The 4,377-nt window shown below is 61.6% G+C and overlaps 1 long non-coding RNA gene across 1 annotated transcript; it reads right to left on the reverse strand.

Annotated features, from left to right (window-relative positions):
• Positions 1 to 307: 307 nt before the first annotated feature.
• On the reverse strand, positions 308 to 3,012 carry LOC135318998 (uncharacterized). Its single transcript, XR_010377538.1, has 2 exons — positions 1,124 to 3,012; positions 308 to 473 (listed from the first exon to the last, which is right to left on the reverse strand). It is a non-coding gene; the product is annotated as an uncharacterized LOC135318998 (long non-coding RNA).
• Between the last annotated feature and the right edge of the window lie 1,365 nt (positions 3,013 to 4,377).

Genomic DNA, 4,377 nt, shown 5'->3' on the forward strand with positions numbered 1-4,377 from the left:
AAGGAAGGAGCCTCTCCGGAGCCTCCAGAAGGAATCAAACCTGGGACACCTGGAGAGGACTCTGGTCTCGGGAACTGTGGGAGGGGAAATCTCTGCTGCTTTAAGCCTCCCAGTCTGTGTCTCAGGAGACTGGCTGGGATGTAGATGAATTCTGCTGGAGGGTGGGGGCGGGAGCAAGGCTGACTTCCCTCTGCCCAACCGTAGACCAGCCAGCTCCATCTATTCCTTTTCTCCCTGTAAATTTATGCTTTTTCACTCTCTTTTGACCTGGCTGGAACATCTTACCAGCTCCCCCACTAAATACGAGTTTAATAAAATCATCAATATGCATTTATTGTCTGTCTGCTTCAGAGCCATGATTTGGCCTCTTTTTGAAGGCTGTCTTTTAACGTGGATGATTGAGAGACGGCCAGACAGAAGCTTCTGGATGTAAGATGCATCTCTTAGCTGCTGATCTGAGCACCTGCTCCACCCTTGATTCGTGATTTAAGAAAAGGAAAACTAAGTCAGAGTGGCTTTAACCCTGCAAGGCACGTCAGCTCTGGAACCAGAAGGAAATAACCCCAGCAGGTCTGCTTAGGTTTGCTGAGGCCCCGGACCTCGGCCCCCGAGGAGGAGACACACACGGGAGCCTCAGGAAACGGCTGTGGGGGACAGGGGTCAGGGGCCGGCTCAGTGGGACGGGCTGGCCTCCTAATGTGGCAGCCTGGCAGGAGGGGGTGCGTCATTGGCCCCAGGGCAGCACTGAGGGCCGCCGGCAGGTCTGTGTCCCTGGTGGCAATGTGGGGACATCAGCTGGGGCATCTGGTCAGCCCGGGCCGAGCGCACTACAGCTGGGCGCCAAGCCGCCACCAGCTGCCCTCTCTTGCTGCACCCCTCCCCCTCCCCCACCCCATCCCCCAGCACTCAGCCGCCGGCTCCTGCCGCCCAGGCTGCTGCCATCAGCAAGAGCAGCACTAGTAACTCCTGCGGGCCTCGGTGGTAGGCGGGGCTCAGGGTCACTCGGGGCCGGAGGCCACTTGTGACCTTTGCCCTCTCCTGGGGCTGGCCCTGTGCTGGGCCAGCGCGGGGCCCCGGTCACAGGGGCCCAGCCCCGCGTCCCTGCTCTGCGCCCAGCCCCCACCTGCGCAGGGCTCGTTCCCGGTGTTCCAGGTGGCTGCCCAGGCGTTGATGCGTCACCGCTGCTTCTGGTTCTTCCCGAGCGTGAACTCACACCTGCTCTTGCCCTAGGCTTTCTGGAGGGGTTTTCCAAGGTTGGACGCGACCTCACCTCGGGGCCAGGGAGGCAGAGGGCCGGGCGATGCCTCCTGCTCGTGCTCCCCTTTCTTTCACTTGTTCATTGGTAGGGGGCTTCGCCCCGAAGCTGTCTTGAAGGGCAGGTGTGTCTGCTCCGCGCAGAGCGTAAACAGCATCACCCCCACCGGTGGCCCGCCTGGTGACCCAGACCCTCGAGGGCAGGCAGCCCGGACAAGGCTGTTGTGTGGGGACGCGGCTTGGCCAACATCCGAGTTCTCACCTGCTGTGGTTTTGACCTGCGACGTCTGCAGACATTTCTGGGTTGTCATTCCTGTGGCAGATGCTGTCACCAAGCAGCGGGCGGGGCCGGGAAGTATCAGAGTGACTGGGCCCCAAGCGTCCATGGTGCTGAGTGGGGGGTCCCGCTCTGGACAGAGCTGTGCTGACTTCCTCGGGCTGGGCTGGGCTTGCTGACATCACTGGTGTCTGCCGTTCAGTCTGTGAAGTGGCTGCTCCCACTCCCCCCACCCCCCGCCCCGGGCTATGACCAGCCTCTGCAGCACATCCCCCACTACCCCACTGTTCTCTCTTCCCAGCCCTGCCCGGGGGGCCTGCCGTCCGCGTCTGCCTCTTTGTGGTCCCTCTGCACCCCTCCCCTGGACAAGCTGCTCCCGGCCCTGCTGGGGGACTTCCCTCCCTCCTTCCTGGCACGCACAGCCTCTGAGGGGACCACAGCGGGCAATGCTGTCAGTGCCCACTTCACTGGGTGCAGCCCGGCTCAGTCAGAGTCCCACGGGGAATGCCAGGCCTGGGTGACCCGCGGGGCCCAAACTGTCATTGTGCCTCCTGCGGAGGAGATGGGATCATCACATCAGTCCCCACTGGAGCGGCGGGGCAGGCTCTGTCTGGACGACGGGGCTTTGGAGCCGGGCAGGCACAGGAGGGGATGAGAGGCAGGACAGGGAAGGGACACCTTGGTGGGAAGCCTGGGGTAGGTGAGACCAGGCGCTGGTGGGGGCCAGGGACAGCCTGAGCCCCTGCAGAGGGGGTGCAGGGGGCCCGAGAGTCCGGCTCGTTCTGCAGGTGGCCCGGAGACCAGCAGGTTTGAGGTGGGAGCCCATAGCACAGCTGTGTTGCTGGAAGGTGTGTGAGGATGGACCAGGGCGGCCAGGATAAAGGCCCAGTCGCGGGGGGTTGGCCCAGAGGTTGTCCTGGGCCCTCTTCCTGTTCACACAGGTGCAAATGCCTTGGGCCCAGGCACAGGATTCTAAATCTTGCTTTCTTACACGTCTCCAGGTCAGAAGAAAACTTCTTCCATCACCACGGAGATAGGCCTGAAGGGGGGTCAGGACCACAGAGACAGGCCCCGGGGGCGGGGGTCAGGACCACAGATACAGGCCCCGAGGGGGCAGTCAGGACCACAGAGACGGGCCCCTGGGGGTGGTCAGAACTACAGATCAGGGCCCCAAGGGGTCAAAACCGCAGAGCAGATTTCTTGTGGGGGTCAGGACCACAGAGACGGGCCCCGGGGCCGGGGGTCAGGACCACAGAGCAGGACCCCACCACTTGCACGTGGTCAACTAATGTGGTTCCTGGGACCTCTGAGAGCCAAGGTCACTGACAGGTCATTTCCAGGCCTTTCTGTAGCTGAAGCCCAGGGCACTGGCTACATCAGATTACGTCAGATCACATCAGGAGTCATGGTCTGGGAGCAGATTCTGGAAGGTTTCTCAGGCTCCTGTGCAGCCTGGGAGAGGCTCAGGGCTCCCTCCTCCCTCTTCCCTCCACCCACCAGGGGAAACCAGACCATAGACTCAGAGCTGCCCTAACACCCCCACCCCCGCCCACCAACAGCGGTTAACCCCAGCCCTCCGGGCAGGCAGGCCTTTCCGATGCTAAGAACCTGAGATTTGAGACCTTTCCAACAGCTGGTGAGGGGGTCAGGAGAGGGTGGGCACCTCCCACCCTGCTTGCCTTGGCAGTGCCCTCCGACCCAACCACATGCCGCCCTCGCCCGACTGCCAGTGCCAGAACACCCCAGGGACCTGGAGCCTGTACAGACAGGTTGTGCTGTGGGAGGCAACACCCCTTCCCCGGAGATGGTTGGGCACCAGGAAGCACTCCGCCTGGCGCTGGGTGACCCAGGACCTCCTGGCAGGAAGAGCCCTCCTTGAGCAGTGGGCTGAGGATTCTGGCAAAACGACAGAGGACGGGAACACTGGAGGGAACCAGGGACAGCCACCACTTCAGTGAGTGAGCATGTCCTGATGGCTCCAAAGAAGTCCGCCAACCTCAAGACAAGCTGGGCCACCCCTTATATTGGGCTGTGGGTCAGTGGGGCCCCCAGCTCACTACTGGGCAAGGCCAGGCCCTCCGCAGTCACCCTCCTCTCCAAAGCCCGCGCCTCTGCAGGCCTCCCAGATCACCATGGGAGGAACATTCCTGGCTTCGCGGCCAGCAGTCAGCCCCGGCGCTGGCCCAGGGCACTCCTTCAGGAGATGATGGATGACTCAACCGGTGTCACCTCTCAGCAGTCACTGCTCCTCTGTGGTTGCGTGGGCGTCCAGGTGCCCAGAATGGATGAGTGAGTGAGTGAGGGAGTGGGGGATACACGGAGGAAGGTCTGGACACACATCACCACCTCAGAAGCCTCTGTGGGACACAGACAGGCCCCTCGACCCCACCCCTCCTTCATGCTCTTCCAGACCCTCATCTCTCTGACATCACCCTCTCTGCCTGGCTCCTGTGCCGCTCACCCACGTCCTGGGTGCCGGGAGCAGTTCCCGCCCCGACTGGGCACTTAGGGAACACGGTCCCCTCTCAGTGGCGGAAGCCAGCGTTCAAGGAGTGAATGCTGGATGAGTGAGCAGAACCAGCACCTGCGTGGCGCCCAGAGGCTGCAGTGGAACACTGCAGGAGCAGAGGAATGTCCTGGATCACGGACCTCCCAAGAAGAACTTGGGGCCTCAGCTGATAAAACTGTGTCAAAAATAGAGGCCGTTAAAAACAAAACTTTTTTAACAAACTGATGGAAATCCCCTTTATCAAAAGGAGCTGCTGCAGATCAAGCCACAAAAGTGACGTGTCCAGGAGTCAAGGACCATTTCTCGAGCAGATGATGCCACCTGTGGGGATGTCCCC

This window comes from Camelus dromedarius, chromosome 2 (genome assembly GCF_036321535.1).
Source record: "Camelus dromedarius isolate mCamDro1 chromosome 2, mCamDro1.pat, whole genome shotgun sequence".
NCBI lineage: Eukaryota > Metazoa > Chordata > Mammalia > Artiodactyla > Camelidae > Camelus > Camelus dromedarius.